The sequence below is a fragment of the Lutra lutra genome, chromosome 16 (genome assembly GCF_902655055.1).
Source record: "Lutra lutra chromosome 16, mLutLut1.2, whole genome shotgun sequence".
In the NCBI taxonomy this organism is placed as follows: domain Eukaryota; kingdom Metazoa; phylum Chordata; class Mammalia; order Carnivora; family Mustelidae; genus Lutra; species Lutra lutra.
Window position 1 is genome coordinate 21,444,881 of NC_062293.1, and position 22,567 is coordinate 21,467,447.

General features: G+C 39.2%; 1 long non-coding RNA gene across 1 annotated transcript in view; it reads right to left on the minus strand.

The window, feature by feature from the left end:
- The window catches only part of LOC125087297 (uncharacterized), a 156,779-nt gene that overhangs the window by 129,534 nt on the left and 4,678 nt on the right, over positions 1-22,567 (minus strand). Inside the window, exon 2 of the long non-coding RNA XR_007123401.1 lies at positions 18,126-18,365. This is a non-coding gene — a long non-coding RNA (uncharacterized LOC125087297). The remainder of the gene's footprint in view (positions 1-18,125; positions 18,366-22,567) is intronic.

The window sequence follows — 22,567 nt, forward strand, 5'->3', positions numbered from 1 at the left end:
CTTAAATCCTAATAAAAAAAAAATTAGACTGTTGGGGACTGAAACACCATGAAGAAGTTGTTTGCATTTTACTGAGAAATTTGGTGAATTCAACAGATATTCTCAGAAAAACCTAAAGGATACTTGTCACTTTGCAGAGTCATAACTTTTTTTTAATCTAAAATACACAAATTCTCACTTGGTAATTTCACAAGGCATATTGATATAAATCATATTGCTCAACAGACAGTATCTGATGACTCAGTAGAAAGTGATCTTCAGTTTCAATAAGCAGTCTTTACATTAATGATGCTTTTTTTTTTTAAGGAAATTAACCTGAGGACTTTTCCCATATATCTAAAGAGTCCCAGGAGTTGTTTTCACAAAATACAGTACCTCAGTCTCTATGAAGTCTTCATAAGAAAAAACAAAACAAAACAAAACTGTATCCATCAAAGTTCACTTATGAAGCAATCCCAGAATCCTTTTATTCATCAGTAGAATGTGCTTTGTACACGGGCATTCATCACTATGGATACAAAACTGAGTTCTCTTAAAGCAACCGATGGAAGATAGCTTGGCTTTCCATGTAAAAATTGAGACTGAAACCTTAATACTCCAGGCAATCTAGACCAAAATAGAACTTGTTCCTCCTTCGTTAACCAAGGTATTCTATCTCAAATAGACTTTTCTCTCAAATATTTACTGGCCATTACAGAAGCAACTGGACCAAGCATAGACATATATGCAAATAACATTACCTTGAGGGATAAAGACACCTGCCTAGACCAGAAAGAATATACAGATGAGGTCTACAGAAGTTGGTGGAGGGAGAGAACACACAGGGCCGGGGTGCGAAGACCAGGGCCACTTTTACAGCAGAAAAGCATTTGAGCAGTTTGAGGATATAAAAATCTCAGTGTATGGCGTTAAATGGAAATGGGCAGGCAAGAACAGAACCAGAAAGCATCTCCCGCAGAATGCTTTCCCACAAGACCAGTGACCTTCTTCTGAGAATCCTATGTTGACCATGGTGGTGAGAGCTTTATTTATAGATGAGTTTGTGTTGTCTGATTCCTCTTCAAAGTCAGGGCCATGTATTGGAGACCATCCAGAAATACATTCCCAGCCCTTAATGCAGCACCTGGCCGAATGTAGGTGTGCCCAACATGTTGATTGGAGTGATGGTTTAGAAACATCACATTCAGATTATACATTGTCAAAATGATTGAAAAATTCAAGGGAAAAGATTGGCTGAAATCCAATGAAAACTATTTGTTAAGCCTATCATTTGGCACAGTTTAAAATAAATCATATATTGACTGAATTTTTCATTTTGGCACCAATTATGCTGTCACACAGGTACGCCTCTAGCTGTGAGTCACTCAAAATTCTGTAATCTGGGAATAGTAATAAAGCGTATTTTAATCACTTTATTGCAGCAAGTGAGGACACAGGAAAACAAAACCAACAATACTGCCAAGTGCCCACCGATGAATTTGTGTTAGGAAGAACATCCTACTCAGCGGTACTGTAACAGTAACACCTAACAGCTCAACAACTCAGAAGAAAAAATAGGAATTGTCGGGGAAAGTCTGCTTAGAATGAAATAAATATCCAATGTGTATTATGAGATTTTGCAATAGCTCATGTTGTAATAGAGAAATGTGATTTTAACTGAAGGAGGGAGATAATTATAGCTTAGAAGCCAACTAGCTAATCAACACCACAATCAGAAATGTCTGAGTGACGAGCCTTGGCCTCACACCCAAAAGGGTGAACCCAAAATGTGAGTGAAACAAGTTTCCATTACAAGTGTGTCCAAGACACCTGAGCCATCCTGAAACTAAGGCGAGGTGGGGGTGGGGAAGGCAAAGGTGTTAGGTTACTAATGACTAATTATTCAATTTAAATAATTTCTCTATTTAAGAGGAAAACAAGAAATTCTGTGCTATATTCTATCTCAGGAAATATGACTATGCTGGAGACTGATTGCAACATAATAAAACAAAGCATGGATTCCTTAAAAAAAAAAAAATCCCTTGAATTAACACTTAGGGACAGAAAAAAAGAAGTTCAATCAATTCTACAGATTTAGAAGTGATCCAAGCAATGGCAACCCAGATGATAATGGAAGAGAAAACCAGCCATGTCCTCAAAGGAGCAAGTGAATGAACTGATGACCCCTTAGCTTAGAACAGAAACGATTTTGGAGGGTAGAGTAACACTCTTTAAATATCCAAAAGACTCCAAAGCTAAGTTTTATGTGACAGAGAGCACACTATATTCTGTGTGGCAGATTTCAGTTCAATATAATGAGAGAGTTTTCAGTAGTTAGAGCAGCAGAAATGAAAGGCCCAATGAGATAATGAGCTTCTCTTCACTAGAACTATTCAAGCAGAGATGGGAAGTATTTGAGTAAGGGAGTTCTGCTTGAGTAAGAGAAGCAAGGGAACTAACATTTGTAAGTACCTACCATTTGCAAGACACTTAGCATGTGTTATCTAAATGTGCAGTCTCTACCTAATGAATTGGGTATTATTTTTCAGATGAGGAGACTAGGGCTCAGAGATGTTAAGTAACTTACCACACACCCAGTAAGAGGCAGAGCTAGGATTTGAAATCTGGGAACATCTAAGGTCCCTTGAATATTGTGTCCTGGTTGACACCATGACAGTGAATGTGTTAGTGGCCTAGATGATTCCATTCTGATCATTTCTGTCAATCTTTCTAGTCTGGTATAATTTCTGTAAGAATATTTAGAGGGCTTTTGGTCAAAGGGCAGAGTAGCTTTCCCCATGACATCAAACTCAAAAGATAAACTGTCCTTTAGGTCCTTTCCAGATGAATTCTGTAATTTTGATGACCAGAATCCCTAACAACTCATCTAAACTAGAAAGAGCAGAGTTTTAGCTCACATGGATCCAACCTAGGCAACTGGCTGTGGCTTCTTGGATTAAGGTTAATAATAAGTTTCACAGGTCAGTCTAGGGTCAGCAGGAAAAAATGTCATTATCAATTAGTAATGTCTGCTATGAGTACAGGACAGAAGAGTGGCAGCAAGAATGTTTTATTTTTGTCATCTCTACACATTTCTTAAACTATTTTCTACTTTTTATCCTCAATTCTTGAATGGATACAAGCTCCACTTTTTTACCAACTGCTGAAAGTAAAGCTAATGTTGAAAGTAATGCTTCCTGCTATTATTCCTAAAACCACTAATGGAAGGTATAGGAATACATAATGAGGCAGATAGAAAGTGGCCCATAAGACTTATTATCAAAGTACTTTTTTAAAGATATAAATTAGAATTATGGAAACCTTACCCTGGTCTGGAATCTGTTCCTCTTGTTTCATGTCCAGAAACTGGACTTTACCAGTATACTCAGAGGTGACGTAGAACTTCATGAAGACTTATAATGATTGTATTCATACAATACTAATGTATAGATTAGAATGCCAGCTAATTAATTAACAGTAAGGGACATGTCTTTCCCGGTGTTCAAGGCCACTCAGAACACCCACTTTCCTGCTGTACACGTACTTGACAGGATGAATTAGGAATCAGAAAGTTGCGACATAAGCATAGAATTTGAACAGAAGTTAAGAGAAAAACTTGAGGAATATTTCCTCCAGATCAACCCCCCCACCCCCCACCCCTCTGCCGCCAGGCCAGGTAAGGTATCTCTGCCACATGTTAGGCAACTCCCCCTAGTGGCTGGACTGAACACGTGCTCAAGCTCAGCATCTCTCTCCTTAAGATAAGGCCAAAGGAAGCTTCCCTGAATCCCCTTTGATATCCCCTGCTGACCACACTCCTTACCCAGTTGTTGGCCCTGGGAGGTAGATTATATTTTGGTTTTATTAGTTCAGTTAGGAAGGCAAATATATTTCCTTTTCTCTCAAGTTCATGGGGATACTTCACGGTCTTATCCATATTTATGGCTGAGACTACTTCTTTCAAGTATGGAAGGGCACCCCTTGGTTCATTGTACATAAGAATGAAGCCTTATCATTTTAAAAGTTCAAAGGAGAATGATACACACCTTAGAGACTCCATTCACATTTACCATAGTGACTCTTCTAAAACATAGAATTTTTCTAGTCTTTTTTTTAATGATACCATGTATCTGTTCTTTAAAAGTTCCCTATGATGAAGCTTAAATTATCCAACAGGTCATTTCCTACATCATCAAGGCTTCACTGTGTCTTGGACTACTATTATTTCTTTATTAGGTTTTAAATTTTAGGGGTGCCTGGGTGGCTCAGTTGGTTAAGCATCCAACCCCTGGTTTTGGCTCGAGTCATGATCTTGGGATCATGGGATCAAGACCTAAGCCAGGCTCTGCACTCAGCCAGGAGCCTGCTTGAACACATTCTCCCTCTGCCCCTCCCCATACTTTTTTTTTCCTCTCTCTCTCTCTCTCCCTCTCTCAATTAAATAATTTTTTTAAGTTTTAAATCTTAATTCTAATATAGTCAACATACAATGTTATATTAGTTACAGGTGTACAATGCAGTAATTCTACAAGATCACTATTGTTTCTGATCACTCTTTCTCCCAGATACCTGAGTACTATTTCACTTCTTGGTTCATTGCAAGTTCCCCTTTTCTTGCGTTCCCAGAAGCCCTAAAGAGCTACAAAGTTCTACCGGCTTCTGTTCTCAAGTACATTCCACATCCAAAAATCTTCACTCCACTCTTCCCTCCTCACCAATTTTTTTGTCTTCTGTGCCCACTCGCGATGCTGCAGCAATACAAGACACAGATGGCTTCATTCCATCTCCATCCTTTCTTCCCTGATCACAGATGATGGTCTGGCTTCTGCACCCTATGTTGTCTGGAAAATTCTGGCTTTCAGATCTCTAAGGATCTTGTGGGAATATCATGGACATTGTTCTAGCCCTCATCTTCCCCGATCTTTCTTGCAGATTTTGAAATTCAAGACTTGGAAGAAGCTCTGGGAGGTTCTAGAAACCCCAGTGGGTGAATCATTCATGCTTCAATCCATAATGTGATTTCTGGGGGTTCATCTAGTTTTCCTGATCACTCCTCATTCACTCTCTTTACTAGACACTTACTTTATCCCCTATGTTTAGCCTAACTTTGAGAGTTTCCCCACCATTCAGTCTTAACGTTCTACTCTTCTTTCCCTTAAAAAACCCATTTGTTCTCAAGGCTTCGACTATCACCCTGATATGGATGATACCTACCCTTATGCACTCTCCTAAATTCTTCTATTAATTTCCTTTTTAAAGGGAATTTAAATTTTCCTTTAATTTGAGAAAAAGGCCATGTTATATAACCAACAAACTATAAAGACTGAAAATGTGTATGTATTTTAGTTAGTAGCTTTGAGAGAACACACTCCCCTATACTTACATGATCTTTTCAGAATCCAAAGCAGCCAAACTGAAGAGTGACTTAGCAGTCATAGCCCTACTTGCCATCTCTGAACTACTGAAATCTTCCACGTTGTTGGCCATTCGACCTTCTTGAAATTCTCATCTCCCTTGGCTTCCTTGAAATTCTTGTCTCCTAGCTCTCTCCTTCTTCCTTTGAGTGTTACCTTTCAACCTCTTTTGTTTCTCCTTAAATGTTACAGTTCCTCAAGGTTTTATCCCTGGTCCTCATCTCTACCAGTTCTTCCTGCAAAATCTCATCCAGTTTCATGATTGCTCTTTGCCAGTAACTTCCAAATCTGGCCACGATTTCTGAATCCCAAACCCACACGCAACTGCCTTTGGAATATCTACACATGGGTGTTGACAGGTATTTTACCCCCAGTCTTCCCTATTGTGAACTCATTATCTTTCCTACAAAACCTGTTCCTCCTTTGCATTCCCGTATCAGTTAATGGTACTTCTCAAAGTCCAAAATTTGAAACCTTTTGTCGTTTAACACTCTCTCCTTCTCCTTCTCCTTCATCAACCCAAAACTAAGTAATAATCAAATGCAACCATTCTTATCTTCTATCTTCCCCTTCTTTCCACCCCACTACTACTTTCTTGACGTTCTCATTGTTTCTTCCCCTTCCTGCAGACCCTTATAAATCCTCCTATCTCATCTCCCTGCCTCCAGTTTCTCTGTGATCCATCTAGTACGCGGGCAACAATGTTATCTTTCTAAAAATTAGGGTCATGTTCATCCTCTGCTTAGCAACCTTTATTGGTCCACGCCCTGATTATAGGACCAAATCCAAATTCCTTAGGATGGTATTAAAGGCCCTTCCCCAACTGGTTCCAACCTATTTTTCCAGTCTTATCTCTTGGAAGTCACTCAAACAAACTTTATCCCCTAGCCAATCAAACTTCTCAGTTCTTCAAATATGACATGTATATTTACACCTCCTTTATACATACTGGTCCTTCTGCCTCAAAAATTTTCCCCACTCATTTTTTAAGATACCATTCAAAGAGCATCTCTTATGTCTTCCAGAAACTGGTTTCTCTTTCTTGGTGCTTGTCTTTCTTGGAGCTTTTCTTGGTGCTTTACTTACATAAATCTGTATTATTAAAATCATCCTGTTCTGTAATTATTTGTGTCTTATCCCCTACCCTCTACTCCCCAAGATATGGTTTCTTTGAGAGCGAGGACCATATCTTACTTATCTTTGCATCTTCAGAACCCCATAAAGGGTTTCTGGTATATAATATATATTCAGTGAGTGACTTGTATAACAATGGGGAAATCAGAGCCAAAGTACCCAACCCTTCCTTGCAGAAGGTGAAGGGAAAGACCTAGAGACAAAAAAAGAACCCTCCTTACCCTCTTTTCTACTTCACCTGATGTAATAGTCAGTTGTATTAACTGAAAGAACACAGAAAAGTCCTTCCTAGAAAATGTTTATCACCACAATGCCTGAAATTTCACATGGGTAAAAAGTACATTTTTAAAATGTAAGTAGTTTTGGTGAACACCACTCTGCCCCTACCCACCTTTGTCAGTAAGCCACACCTCTGATGAATTAGACTAACCAGATGGTTATCCTCCTAGTACCTATTTCCCCAAAACGCTAAAAGTCTCAAAAAGAAGAAGAAAACAGGGAAATGGAGCACATCAGGGGAGGACAAACTAAACTGGGACGTGGCTTTAGTGACCATGGGACCCAGGAGAGCTGGCAGCGGAGGGCTGCCGAGAGGAAGAGAGCAGCATAACAAAAATCCAAATTCAGTGATGGAAACTTTGGTAGGTACTCGTTCTTCTCCTCCTCCCTAGAGATGGGGGAAACACCCTCTCTCACAGCAAAACAGCCCCGCCTCTGCAGGCAGGTTTGGCTCTTCAGAGAAAGAACTCACCTTCCATTGTTACTTTACTCCTGCAAACTCTTGTAACTTAAGTATTGTTCCCACCTACTGCCCGCCTTATCCTGCCTTTCATCTAGGGAGGATGCAAGGAAGAGAGGGGTGAGCCAGTTTCTGTAGTCCCAAGTCACAGGCTGCCACAGGGGATCAGATCTCATCTGATTCTATGACGTCCTCCCTTACTAGGAGCATCAAGCAGGGTTTCTGAGAGGAAGGTTGAAGGAAGAAGCCCAGAGTGTTTCCATAGAGCAAACAGAACCAGGAAAAGTAACCAGGAACATTTTCAGTCCTGTGTAACAGTGTCAACATATATTAAAGAAACTGAAAGCCAAGAGCTGTCGGGGAGGATGCCCAATTCATACTGAATGAATGACTTTTGTTGGGGTTTCTGTAAACTAGTCCTCCAGGACACCCCAGTTCCTATCCGCCAAGCCCTGTTCTCTGCCTTCCTTCGATTCTAGAGGCCATCGATAGTCTTCCAGTGAATTCCCTTGCTTAATGCAACCAGTCTGTTTCTGATTGCCATGATTAACTACACTGTGAAACCCACCTGGATCCTTCTAGAACAGATGCTCAGTCCATCCTCCATTCCCAATACTCTTTATGCATAAATCTACCATTCCAGGAGCAGGAGAGCCCTGTTCTCTACCTAGAATTGTGCTAAATGTCAAGAAAGAAACATGAATAATATATGGTCTGTGCCTTCAAAGAGCCTATACTTTGATAAGCACGCATTTCATGGCATTGCAATCATTCACTTTCCTATTAACCTCCTGGGCTGCCATCTAGTAGATTCCAAGCAGGAAACAGCAGGCACCCTGGAATTAGGAAAAACTAAGGAAAGTCTAATACACGACTACATGCAAAAGTGCGGGTATGGTGTAGGGAAACCACCACTAACTATTATTACCCCCATGCCCAAAAAGACAAAGGAAAGGGACTCAGAATGGGGAAAGTCAAATAAAGAGGGTCACCATGAAAGGAGCTATGCCTTTTTTTTTTTAAGATTTTTTTTTAATTTATTTAACAGCGAGAGAGAGATCACAAGCAGGCAGAGAGACAGGCAGAGAGAGAGAGGGAAGCAGACTCCTCCACGAGCAGAGAGCCTGATGCGGGGCTCGATCCCAGGACCCTAAGATCATGACCGAAGGCAGAGGCTTTAACCCACTGAGCCACCCAGGTGCCCCAAGGAGCTATGCCTTTTAATGAAAAGCCACACCCAACTGGTAGGGGCCGGGGGAATAAATACCCCAAACTCATTCTCCTCCCTCTCTTCCTCCCATTTACTGATTGGGTCCCCACTGGGCAAACTAATAAAAGCCAGAGAATAGCTATCTCCCTGGAGCAGAAGAGAAGGAGGATAAAGGTAGAAAGTGGATCCAGAGGAGCAAATGGTTTTGCAGGGTCAGCACTCAGTACACGTTTGCTGAATTAGATTATTACTACTACATGTATACAGACAATTTCTAGGTTCACTTTTCTCTTATTAGTTCTCAAGCAGCTACATTCATTAGTGTCTTAGTTGACAGTTTTCCTGATACACATAAGTTTAATTCTCTTCTTCCTCACTGCTACAGAAATATATATACCAACATTAAAAAGACAGTTGTCACAAAAAAAAAAAAAGACAATTACCTTGAATCTAACTTCCCAATAATCAGCATCCACTCTTGAAACCCAGAGGAAGGCTCAGACTCTTCTGTCTTTCCACGCATTTTCACCCCCTCCATTCTGCAAACCTAAGTGTAACAAAATCACAGGCCCTGCGGGGAAGACATGAGAAGGCAAAACCTTCCCTGTGCTCTGGGGAGGGGGTGTGACAGACAGAGGTGGGGATCATGGCATGAGGGAGTGGGGGGCACAGAGCCACCACCTGCAGACATTTGGGATGCTTAGGACAGACTAGGAGATAAGAGAGGAAGAAGTGCCAGACAGAAAGCCGGAAGGAGAGGTGGCTTCCAGAAATTCGGAGCAGACATCTGGAACAGAACTCTGAGATACAGGCATGGAAACAGGAAGAAATCTGGGCATAGATTAAGAAATAAGAAAGTTTGTGCCTTCTCGTTCAGTCTATTCCCACACACATACCTCCTGACAGATTAAATCACATTTTTGCTTAAGGCTGCCCTTTTAAGTGCAAAACTGTGCTTTCAACAGATTTCTGCCCAAAATAACCTCCCTTCTTACCAAGAACTGAAAATCCTATCATGGGGAACAATTTCTTATTTCTCAATTGAAGAACAAGTTCAAAATGCAAATGCTTGGGTACCCAAAATAGCACAGTGAATAAAGCTATATTTCTACTTGTGTAAATGAACACTACCGTATCTTCTCCTTAGACAGAAAAGGGGATTAAAACACAAGAAAGCCCATGTATGGGGCTGAGTAGCTCAGCCGACTCAGTGTCTACCTTCGGCTGAGGTCATGATCTCAGGGTCCTGCGATAGAGCCCCAGGTCGGGCTCCCTGCTCGGCGGGGAGCCTGCTTCTCTTTCTGCCTGCAGCATCCCCTGCTTGTACTTTCTCTCTCTGTGTCAAATAAATAAATTAAATATATTTTTTAATTGCTTAAAAAAGAAAGAGAGGAAGCCCATGGCTTCAGAGGAAGGGGAGAGATTTCAATCCAGAGAAGAAAGGGTGAAAAAGAAAGGGAGCCAATGACAAACATTAACAACTCCACAGTTCTGTCCAGAGGAGTCTGAGATCTGCATGGATATCTAGAATCAGCACACGCTCAGTTGCTGAACTTAGGAGGAACTCTGGTCAAGAGGCATGTATAAGAACTGTCTAAACTCTGAGGCCCATAACCATCCTGTGAGAGTCCCTGACACCCACTGCAGCATTCAATAAGTATGTCTTGAATGGTGATATAACTAGGGTTATGAGTTTTATTTCTTTTTAAGACTTTATTTATTTGTCAGAGAAAGAGAACGAAAGAGAACACAAGCAGGAGGAGTGGCAGGCAGAGGGAGAAGCAGGCTCCCTGTAAGCAAGGAGCCTGATGCAGGACTCAATCCCAGAACCCTGGGATCATGACCTGAGCCAAAGGTAAATGCTTAACCAACTGAGCCACCCAGGTGTCCCAGGGTCATGAGTTTTAAAGACCACTCTGAAAGGGGAACCCTCTCACACTGTTGGTGGAAATGCAAGCTGGTACAGCCACTTTGGAAAACAGCATGGAGGTTCCTCAAAAGTTGAAAATAGAGCTACCCTATGACCCAGCAATTGCACTACTGGGTATTTAACCCAAAGATACAGTTGTAGTGAAAAGAAGGGCCACATGCACCCCAGTGTTCATAGCAGCAATGTCCACAATAGCCAAACTGTGGAAAGAGCCATTCAACAGATGAGTGGATAAAGAAGATGTGGTCCATATATACAATGGAATATTACTCAGCCATCAGAAAGGATTAATACCCAACTTTTACATCAACACGGATGGGACTGAAAGGGATTATGCTGAGTGAAATAAGTCAAGCAGAGAAAGTCAATTATCATATGGTTTCACTTATTTGTGGAACATGAGGAATAGCATGGACATTAGGAGAAGGAAGGCAAAAATGAAGGGGGAGAATCAGAAGGGGAGACAAACATGAGAGACTGTGGATTCTGAGAAACAAACTGAGAGTTTTAGAAAGGACACGGGTGGGGGGATGGGTGACCCTGGTGATAGGTATTAAGGAGGGCATGTATTGCATAGAGCACTGGGTGTTATATGTAAACAATGAATCTTGGAACACTACATCAAAAATTAATGATGTACTGTATGGTGACTAACACAACACAATAAAAAAAAAAGAAAGAAAAAAAATAAGGAGGGCACAGATTGCATGGAGCACTGGGTGTCATTCGCAAACAATGAATCATGGAACACTACATCAAAAACTAATGATGTACTGTATGATACGCAATAACATAACACAATAAAAATAAATAAATATTAAAAATTTAAAAATAAATAATAAAGACCACTCTGGATTAAAGTGAGGAACAGGGAGGAGAAGAGGGTAAGGGAGAGAGTGAGCACTTATTGAGTGCCTACTATGTACCAGGCATTAATACTCATTTCTCATTTGTTTTCCCAACATCTTTTGGAAGTTGTACATATGAGGAAACTGAGATAAACTCATAAGTAACTTTTATCCAGGCTGGAAAACAGTGAACACACATAGGTTTGATTCCTAAGCATATGCACTACCCGGCACAGACTCCCGGGAATGAGACTGGTAGTTGGCTTGCAAAGTTACACAAAGAAGAGAGAAAACTGAGCTAGGCTCAAGAGCATGAGAGTGTTAAGAACACAAGGGTCAGAAGGAAACAACGTTTTCTTCTGTGACAGGCATGCCTGCAGGATTTCAATAAAAAATGATTATACATCATGGTTCAAAAAGCAAAGTCATAAAATGATCTTTGTTTTTCCCATCCGCACGTAGTCTCCTGTCATATATAACCAACACCCTGGGGAGGCATCACTTGAGCATATATGGCCTGTCAATCTCTAAATTAAGTAGAGAAATTAAGCTGATGCCTAAAAACTAGGTATTTTTTTTACAAACTGCTCTTTAAAGACAACGTAATGTTACAGTGTTACATATATAAAGTTCTATAATGGTCTCCACAGTTTGCTGACTTTGAGGCTATATACTTCAATCTTAGCTCTCTGCTACATTTGCACACAATGGCTTCCTGCTCTGAGTTCGGACAGCAAAGCAGTGCTGGAAGTGGCTAGGGGTCTGTTGGCCTTGGAAGAAAGCTATGACATTTGAGGGGGTTCAGAAAATTAGAAGGGCCTCGGGCTCTGCTCAGCAGGGAGTCTGATTCTCCCTCTCCCACTGTACTCTCTCTTTCAAACAAATAAAATCTTTAAAAAAAAAAAAAAGAACAAGTAATCATTGTTTATGTGAAATTTTAATTTATTTAGGCATTCTGTATTTTTATTTACTAAATCTGGTAACTGGTAATTTTGTAATCTCCTGGAAAATTGTTAAAACCTCAACAATGATTTCTAAAAATACATTTCCAGGTTTTTTTTTTAATTTTTTAAGAAGATTTTATTTATTTTATTGACGGAGAGAGAGAGAGATCACAAGGAGGCAGAGAGGCAGGCAGAGAGAGAGAATGGAGGAAGCAGACTCCCCACGGAGCAGAGAGCCCGACGTGGGGCTCGATTCCAGGACCCTGGGATCATGACCTGAGCCGAAGGCAGAGGCTTTAACCCACTGAGCCGCCCAGGCGCCCCTGCAGTTTTATCTTTTTAATCTATTTGCATTATTATATTCCAGATGCAAAAACCAAGTAACCTGTGACATTTCAAATTATTTTATTTTGAATCAGTACATGAAGGGTATCATGAAAAGTACTTCATGTTGAAGTTAATGTAGAAATCAGTGTGTCCCAGGAGTGGACACCGACCACCCTGCTGGACCAGATGAGGAGGCAGTATGAGGTCTTGGCAGAACTAAGCCATAGAGAGGCTGAGGCCTCGTCAATGGAAAGGTGAGCCAATCACCAAGAAAAAAAAAATCATCCAGTACTAAGCTGGTACCAAGTGTTTATTATTTTTATTCCACTCTACGGTTTCAGAGTAAAGAACTAAATGGGCATGCATTGGCTTCTGCTGGTAAGTACCAGCAGGAATAAGATGGCTGAGTTGCAGCAAACTCTCTGGACACTGGAATTAAAGCTTCAGGCTCAACCATCGCTAGTAAGAATGTTGCAATGTGTTGTTCTGAAAGTCCAAATTGTTCTCCCCTGTGACAGTTATAAGACTGATCACAGATTTCTCAAACCATTTTAAGTCTCTATAGAATAATCTCTTCACTGTAAAAACTAAAAGTTACTCCGTTTAAGGTTAAACAATGGAGAAACAATAAATCAGAAATAAGAGGAAGGCACGGTGCCAAGAACAGTTTCTTTAAAAGCACAAATCAAAGTCTGTCTGGCAGTTGTTTTAGATGACGTTCTTTCTTTCTACATTGCTCTGTTTTTCTACCACGCTCCGTTTTTCTATGCTGCAATTTTTAACAAATCATCTGTTCACTTTTATGGTCCATTCCTGCAGCAAAAATCCTTTGAGTCCAGTTTGACAAAAACTGGAAGGAACCAACTAATATGGTCAACTTTCACAAATCAAAAACTGATGAGTAATCTGGAGGGTCAAGTTCAACAAATCAGTACTTGAATGCAGAGCCAGAATGTTGACTAGAACAATTCCTAAGATTCGACTGGTGAATGAGATTGAAAAGTACCATAAACTAATGAATGGAAAGTCTGGCTAAGTGATAAAATAATCCACTAAGACCCTAGCTCCCTATTAAATACTCAGTTCTTCAATTGCTTATGTATGGGTACTCAAACCTAAAATATCAGGCCAAATAGCACTCGCCATGAAATAATTTACCATTGTGACTGACCCACTCCCACCTAATCAAATCCATTACCCTCAAAACATACCCACATCAAAAGGTGTTGCAGAACAGCTGTGAAAATAACATTTTAAAATCACCTAACAAAAAGGAATAATCTTCAACTCTGCTTACTTTTTCAAAATTCCATTTAGCTCATTTACAAGGAGAAAATGTAAGCCCATCCTAAAACAGTCCTGGTTATAATAAAAAGGTACCCTCCTCACCACTGTAATTTACATTTCTGGGATGGTCTTTGAAACCACAAAGGTTAACTGAACATCTGACAGTGAAAGGTAAGTGGTTAAGAGTGTAAGATCTAGACAAGACAGAGCTGTTTCAATTCTAGCTCAGATACTAATGTATTAGCTGTACCACCCTGTGCCCAACACACAAGCACCAAACATTTCAGTTTCCTCCTCTGTTAAAAAGGGTCTAAAAATTGTATCTGCCATACAGTGTTGTTCCATGAGAAAATGTACATGGAGCTCTTACAGTGTCTGGCACAGAGTAAATGTTAAATAAATGTTAGTGATGAAAGTTTTTGCTATTCATAGTATTCTTATACTTAAGAGCAGCCTGATGGCCATAGGTGTGAGTAATATTATATATATCAGTCATTGTATTACAGCAATTATCCCCATTGAGTTACAGAGTCCATGTCACTGGATAGTTTGTGTTGGGTTTTTAGTTTTTTTTAAAGCAATTCTACTAGATCATATTTAGGTTGTAGCATTTGTATTCCAAATGTCAAAAAAAAAATACAGCATCTTACAGTTCTATAAATATCCACTCATTTATATGTTAGCTCTAGGACTAAAAAATTCTAACCTTAGCTCCACATTTTAACCAAAACGATCAATACAGGAAATACTAGTGAGTCACAAAAAATTGGGTAGCTTTTGGATTATGGAAGTAGGAAAATCCCAAAGAAACAGAATCCCTTCATGGCACAATTTACTTTAATTCTGATAATACACTACTTGCTCAAGACTTAGAGTAAAAAACTTTATAAAAGGCAGTTAAGGGGAGCCTGGGTGGCTCAGTGGGTTAAGCCGCTGCCTTCGGCTCAGGTCGTGATCTCAGGGTCCTGGGATCGAGCCCCGCATCGGGCTCTCTGCTCAGCGGGGAGCCTGCTTCCTCCTCTCTCTCTGCCTGCCTCTCTGCCTGCTTGTGATCTCTGTCTGTCAAATAAATAAATAAATAAATAAAATCTTTAAAAAAAAAAAAAAAAAGGCAGTTAATCTCCATAATGGGTGTTAGCTCTGTCTAGAAAAGCCAGCATAATAAAAGGATTAACGCTGCAATTATGCATGGTGGCTAATTGCTCTGATTTGTTATTTTAATGACTGGTCTGGAGCTGAGGACAATCCAGCCAAAGAAAGCTGGAACCTCTAGAAACCCAAGATAAAAAGACCTGCTGAAAGTTAAGGCAGAGTCTAGCCAGGGTACAGACAAGACTGACAAGTCTGACCCCTTCAACAGCAGAATTCTCGCCCCATTAATTCTCTTTCTTTTCAAATTAGTCCATTCTTCCATCACAGATGAAATGATATTGAAGAAAGCTTATCCAATCTGAGAAAGAAAATAGAATCCCTATGTTCCTGTTAATTTCCTAAATTACAAGACTGGAAAATACAATCCTAAATCACTTCCAGAGAGTTTTAAGTTACTCGTGATGTTAAAGCAAAACCTCTAAAGATAGATCTGTATTCAAATCCCAGCTGAGTCCTTTCACTGAACAATTTTGGGCAAGCTACTTAATTTTTCAGTTAAAATAAAAGCTATCTCATACAATCACTGTCAGGATTTGATGAGACAAAAATTCAGGTCAAGTGCTTCTCATGGGTTCTGGAACCTAGAATAAGTCTCCATAAGCTTTAATTATCTGAGGACTGACTTTGCAAATGTTACTTACATATTTATTTAATAAGTTTAATCCAAGAAATTAAAAGTTCTTTGGGAGTTATCTCTCATCAACCTTGTGGAGAGAGGACACAGAATGGTTATGGTAAATTTTCTCCATTGCTATTATGTGTTACATTTAAATAATTACTGAAATCTATCCCTTACCATTCCCACCACACACACACACGCACACACACACACACACAGTGATTTGGACAAAGAGCTATTCTCAATTTGTTATGAAACTGACAAACTGCTCAATTCTTTAAAGTATTTTAAAAATCTCTAAGCAATAAAATTAAGAGATTAACTTCATAAGATTTTTTAAATTTAAGCACATTACATATATTCATTTAAAATTACTAGGGTAGGGGATTACTGCTTTTATTATAGTTTTAACCTCTGTGTTTACCATTTTGAATTCAAAATTTTCTCTATTTTTTCTACATCTGTCCAGATTCCCTAAGTAAAAATTAATAAGATTTGGTAATAAAGTTACTTTTTCTCATTACCAGCCATCTTTGAGATGACCAATTTTGATAAACAACCACAAATGGACTTAAAGGAATTTTCTCGGATTTAGGAATGAGGAAAGAAAACAGCCAATGTATTTTTGACAGTGTTTAGTTTTGATATCTTCATCTTTACTCCTTTTTATGAAAACCAAAAGGGATATTATGTTTCTGCTTTCTGTTCTACATGGGTAAATTCTCCTCCTAATGAAGGTTAATTCATAATGATCATGTAATGAACTCAAAAGGAAGAAACCTATGCCATGCTAATAAAACATAAAAGCTAAGTCACATAACATTTAATCTTTAAATTACACCAAATTCATTTGCTATCTATCCAGAAAACCAACAAAAATAGCCAATTTTCCTAATAAAAACTTTGAAATTTTCGAAGTACAAATATATTTTTAGCAGTATGCCAGTGTCAAGATCATCTCAACACACCCAAAACCAAAATGGGGATCTTTAATAAAGAGGAAAAAGTGAGGCCCAAAATGTTTTCTTAATATATATTAAATATATATGTGGTCTAAGATATATATATTTATATATTTTAAGATATCTTAAAATACCTATGCAGAATATTGGATTTTTTATCATCTTATGCAACATTCTAACATCTAAAAGTATTATGAATTACTTTAAAGCAAAATTAGTTGTCTTCAACTAGCCTTTATTTAAATTGTGAACATGCGTCATTGCCAAAATATGTGGAAAGAGTTTAGAGTACAAAATAAAGTCAAATAAAAGAAAGCAGAAAAAGACACTGGGGTGATATAAAAACATTCAGAGAACAGTAAGTATCTGCCAGGTACCGACTGGGTATAAAGTACCCTCCCTTCTCTAAAGGGACTTAAATGCCTTATCTCATTGGGAAAAATAGTAACATAGCACATTACAAAATACTAGGTTACACCCACAGGAAACGAAAGAGACAAGCATAACTATATTAATGGTGAGAAACCTCATGAAAGAGAAGGCATTCAAGCCAGACTTTAGAGTTGAGGTTAGAATGTTTGAATAAGCAGCCAAGTGGAAGAGAGACATTCCAAACCATGAGCAAGAAAGGAAGGCCTTAAATTTACAGATAAAGCATGGTATCTTGGCCAAGATTAAAAAGACTTGCTTATGATTAAAGAATTTTTTAATGGAAATGCTTTTCATTGGATTATGGATTATTACACATATTTTAATATTTACTAGTACAGGCATCCCCTGCTCTTTGAAAGTTCACCTTTATGTGATTTTGCTTTTTTTTTTAAGGTCTTATTTATTTATTTACTTATTTATTTTAGAGAGAGAGAGGAGAGAGCAAGCAGGAGGAAGAACAGAGGAAGAGGGATAGGGAGAGAGAATCTCAAGCAGACTCTACACTGACCGCAGAGCCCAGCTGGGAGCTTAATCTCACCACCCTGAGATCATGACCTGAGCCGAAACCAAGAGTCAGACACTTAACTGACTGCCCACCCAGGTGCCTCTGTGTGATTTTGCTTTTACAAAAGACCTGCATTGGTACCTGTTTTCATTAACTGGTAAAAATCCAAAGATTTGCACTTTTATGAAAAAGGCACAAAGCAAAAATAGCACTCAGTGTTTCTTGCAGTGAGCCATTGCTGTGGTTAGCAAGAATGGCACCACCCAGCTCCCTGAGAACTACGTTCAGTATCTCAGCGTGAAGCTGCCACAGCTTTGAACTGGGTTTGTGAGCACCTGTGCTTTATCTCAATCTGTTTTGTGTACCCATTAGCAAGATGTGTCCCACGGGATCAGAAAAGCCTATGAGAGGTTATTTTGGGGATCTGGGGATGCTCAAAATTTTTTTCATATAAATTAATGGTAACTGCTTCTTCGCTTTGCCCGAACACTCTACTTTCAAATAGCGGGGAAACCTACATTACTACCCATATTTTATGGGGTAGTAAAATGAGACACCGAGAGGCAGAGTGTCTTGCCCAAGGCCACATAATTACATCATCAGGAGAATGCAGCTCTCCTTCCCTACTGCCATCCTTACTCACCGTAGGGAGCATGAAGTTGGACAGAGAGAGTCGGGCAAGGCTGTTGAGAAGACTTCATCCACCCACAAAAGAATCCATGTTAGGTGCTTGAGTACGTTGATGAAGTCATGACAACACTTCTTCAAGAACATTAATTCTGTAGCAGTAAAGAGGTGACATAGCACTGAGCCAAGAAAATGTCCTCAGAAGCTGGTGATGTAATATCCATGACAGAGGTGATGAAAGTCTGGACTAGGGCAGCTGCAGTGGGACCAGACAGAAAGAGACAGATACATCAGCTATTACAAAAGAAATAGTGACAAAACTGGTGATTTGGTGGATGTAGGAGGTAAAGAAAAGAATGGAGTTAAAGAGGAAAGCATATATCCCTTAGAGAAAAACAGTTGACATGGTTTATCACGAAGTTATCAATAAAACACAACTTTCCTTTGTCCACCCCCCTCCCTGGCCATGTTTTCCTCCTTGCTAGACATTTTCCAACTTCTAACCTTATCCTTTCATTCACTCGTGTTTTGCTGGCCTGCTGTGGGTTGACAGTGGCTTGGGCTCTGAGAAGCAGATCACAGTAACAAAAACACACGTCTTAAGCACTTATTCTATGTCTATCAAACACTGCTTTAAATGCTTTAGGTTTATTAAGTAATTTAACTCTCACCACAACACTGCAGAGTAAGGAAAATTATCGTTCCTTCTTTAGAAATGAGGAAACTGATACACAGTGAGTGGTGGGGCATGGGTTATAACCCCAGAGGTCTGGCTCCAGAGCCCACCCACTTAACCACTCTGATACATTCACTGAAAAGCCTGCATGCAGTGGCCATATTTTTGTGGCTTTCATCACAGCACAGTCCCAGAAGTTTCAGGAAAATTGTGTGATATGGAAGTGTCTACAGATTTTAGAACCCTGAATTTTAGATGTTTTCCAATAAGAAGCCACCATGGGCCTTACCAATAACTTAGCTAATCACTGCCTAGTTACTTGACTCTCTGCAAGGAGGGTACCAAACCCATCAGACAGTTGTACAACTTTCCACTTGGCTTTGACTCTTTGGGTGGTAATTAAAAAGGGACATTTAGCAATTTACACAAAGTCACAGATCATTCAAGCAAAATATGTCTACCTTTCAAACTTTACGTGATAAACAATAGAAAATTCTAAACATTTAGCTCATTAATCCTGCCATCTCGAGACATAATCTGCATTACCAGAGTCATCTTCTCGTAACCACCTAAATTACTCATTATATTTCAATTGATCAGAGAAAGAAATTGCAAACAGAATTTTCAACTAGATACTTCGAAAGAGAATTTTACTTGAAGCAAAATAAGGAAGAAATAGAAAAGATCCAAATCCCAACAGTGAGACAAATCAAGATAACAAAGTTGAATCAACAACATGCTTTAAGAGCCCTAGCCAAATTAACCCCATGAGAACAGCATTTATACCCGCCTTAACCATGATTCCAAATCCAGAAGCAATTAGAGAAGAAACTAATACACTAGATTACATGAAAACAAAATACAATAAGCAAAGAGTATACATTGTGGACTGCCCCACCAAACTCCACTAAACTTCCCCCATGGAAGGATGCCAGTGGTTCCTAACTACCAAATCAAGTCTTTATTCAATCTCCTTTCACTTTGACCTCTCTGCAGACCAGCCCACTTATCTGGGCCTCCTCCCTTGGCTTCCATGATCCTTCTTCCTCTCTCCCCATTACAGGTGCCCTACTTTTCAGTATCATTCTCTTGCTCTTCTTCCCAGCCCCTAAAGTGGACATCCCTCAAAGTTCAGGCTTAGACCTTCTGCTAATTTCTTTCTAAATTCCTTCCTACCTATCCTGAAGTCTCCTCTAATCTCTCTCCTGAACTGTAGTCCTACGAGCCTAACTGCTGTCATTCTTACATGAATATCCTGGTATTACTTCAAATTCCCATCTTAAAAGAAACTAACTTCTCAAAACGTCACTCTTCTTTCATCATGCCCTCACATACAACATACATCACACCTCTCTCTCTCTCTCATTCACACACACACACACACACACACAACCAGACTGCTAGAACCCCTCCCTGCACCACTTCAACACCTTGTCCATGCCTCAAGTGTAGTCCAGATTACCCTAGATTATAATCTCTGACTTGTGGGTATGTTTGCTTCCCTCTCCAAGTAGACTGCAAATTCCTTAAGGGGCAGGAATTGTATCTTAGTCGCCTGTGTATCCCCAGGGAATACTGCAGATGCTCAATAAAATCTGGTAAGAGAAATTAATAAATATAGATGATCTGTTCCAGCCAAAGTGGTCCATTAAGAGTGTCCACCTGTTTGGCATTTTCATAGTCCCTACTCCCCAGAAGAGTCCTCTCTTCGCTGCTGCACCCATAGAAAAATCCCATCAATCCTTTACAAGACTCAGCTTAAACTCCACTGGCACCATGAAATCTCATCAGATGACCTTATTCCAATAAAACTCCTTGCTCATCAGTCTTACAGTGACAGTTCAGTGTCACGAAAACAGGATTATCTTTGAAGCTACATAGGTCTTGTTCAAAACCAGGCTCTAACATGTGCTACTCTGAGCAAATTTCTAAAGCCTTCTAAAGCTTAATTCTTTTTTCAGCTATAAAATAAGGTAAATGATACCTATCATAGAGAACAGGGGGAGAATTAAAGGAGAGTAAACCATCTGGAACATAGGAGATGTTCAGGAAATGTTAACTCCTTTTCTCCACCCCATCTCCCTTTCCACTTCATTTACCATCCACATGGTAATGTATCTGCTGTATCTGTCTGATGTATCTGTCTCTTTCTGTCTGGTGTTTAGACGGATCATGTATGTTTTCCCTCCTCAATTAGATTGCAAAGGATTAGCAAAATCCTCAAGGGCGAGAGCTAAGCCTCACTCATCTCTCTGTCTTCTAACTACCTATCAATATGCCTCACAGAGACAAAATAAAAATCAAAAGCAACGAAATTACAGTTAGTGTGGATTATGGCAATCAAGTGTAAATGGTGCCAAGACTAGAACTGACAGTCATAAATTTTCACCCAATTTAGCTGTAGAATTGTTCCATAGCACTTCTGTAATTTCACTACTGCCAAGGGCAGATTTCAACAAATGACAGTACAAATTAAAACAAATCAATTTCTAGAGTATGCAGGTTAATAAGGAATCTTCAATAATATCCTTAAAGGTGATTTAAATTAAATTAATTGGTATTAGCAGAGTCTCTATACATGTATTTTTTCCCATGTACTTTCATGCAAATGTTTCACATGTTCTTTAATATGATTGTAACAGATTCTTCATACCACTTGTTAAATAACTGAAAATAAATTGAAATTTTATATCTCCCTACCAAGGTAAAAAAAAAAAGTAAAAGATAATACTGAATCAAAACTGGTAAGATCAAGATCAAAATTAGTGATAACTGCAGGTAAAATCTATTAAAATATCTTTTTAATTAAAATGGTTTCTTTCTGAATTGCTTTCATTAATATCAAGGCTTCAACATCCTTTCTGAACTTACTGGTATGCTTTTTTTTTTCCTGTCCTCTACAGCATGCTATCTTCAACGAAGATCAATTCCCATGGTTGTGTTTCATTATTTCTTTTAACTACTGCCCTGCTTGCATGTGCTAACAAGTTGGAGGAACTGCAAGGCGCTGAGTAGTAACCTCTAACAACTGGCTCTTCGTTAACACCCCCAGACACATTCCCTTTCCCTGAAGAAACTATTTCTACAGTTTTCATAGACTGTGCAACTGCAAACCTAATATGAAAAAGCAATTAGTAAGAAAAGAGCGTGTGCCAAATACTATGCCCCTTCAATATTTTCTTGCTTCCAAGTACATTTTGTTTTGCTCCATATGGAAAAGTTTATGGTAAGAAACAGAGGCATTCAATTCCATCAGATCAAACCACCAGAGTAGAGACGATACAGACACAGCGGTAGAGGAGGAACGTTTCTAACCTCAGTTCAAACACCTGTTTTATATTGTTAGGCAAAACCATAACCGCGCACAGCTTCAGTATCTTCTTTACACCCTAGCGATAATCACCACCATCCATCTGTATTTCAGCAGGTTATTTCAGAGATTATAAAGTACAGGACCACAAATGGCACTGTATAAAATGTGTATGACATTCATGAATATATTTTTGAATAATAGCAACATCATAGCCTATGGGTGGATAAAAAACAATTTTATATCATGTATGAAAGTCCTAATTAAATATTCACTAGACAAACTGTTACATGAAATTCTACATACAGTGTATCCAAGGAAAAATTTTTTTTTTTGAGAAACAGAATCTAACTTGGAGACATATGTTCACAGTCCAGTTCATAATTTTTGGAGCAAGCATCAGTCTCTAATCTGATGGGCATTGAGGAGGGCACTTGATGTAATGAGTACTGGGTGTTACATGCACCTGGTA